The sequence below is a fragment of the Charadrius vociferus genome, unplaced genomic scaffold (genome assembly GCF_000708025.1).
Source record: "Charadrius vociferus isolate BGI_N301 unplaced genomic scaffold, ASM70802v2 scaffold259, whole genome shotgun sequence".
Taxonomy (NCBI): Eukaryota; Metazoa; Chordata; class Aves; order Charadriiformes; family Charadriidae; genus Charadrius; species Charadrius vociferus.
In genome coordinates, this window is record NW_009661368.1 from 5,452,338 (window position 1) to 5,452,863 (window position 526).

The 526-nt window shown below is 64.1% G+C and overlaps 1 pseudogene; it reads right to left on the bottom strand.

The window, feature by feature from the left end:
• Positions 1-526, bottom strand: part of LOC104294016 — a 15,790-nt pseudogene that overhangs the window by 13,440 nt on the left and 1,824 nt on the right.

Genomic DNA, 526 nt, shown 5'->3' on the forward strand with positions numbered 1-526 from the left:
GTGAGCAATGGGGGAGCCGAGCGGGGTTGGGGGGGGGGATGTGAATCACAGCCCTCGCTCTCCGGGCAGGATGCGGCCCCGCGCTCGCAGCTTGCCACATGCCAGAGATGGACCGCAGGCTTTGTCCTCTGCGGGGTGGAAGCGGCTCGCTGCCCAGGGTGGGGTGGTACTGGGGCCGCTGCTCTTCCTCGGGGCCCCCCCAGCACTCCAGGATGCTGGCACAGGTTTCCCGGCCCCAGCTTCGGGGTGGGATGAGGGTGCTGTGGGGTACGGGTCCCTCCTGCACCCCAGCTCTCTCTAAGCATCCTCCCTGTGCTCGTGCTGCGTCTTCATCGCCGCTTGCTGTACCGGTGGTAAAAAAAGCCGGCACTTTCCTTTGCAATGGATCCCAGAGGGCAGATCGTGCAGCGCAGGTTATCAAACCCCTATCAAATCCCGCTCTTGGGGTCAGCTCAGATCATCTCACCTCACTGGAAGAGGTTTTCCTCGCTGCGTTTGCGCCCTGCAGGCGGTGGATGCTGCGTCC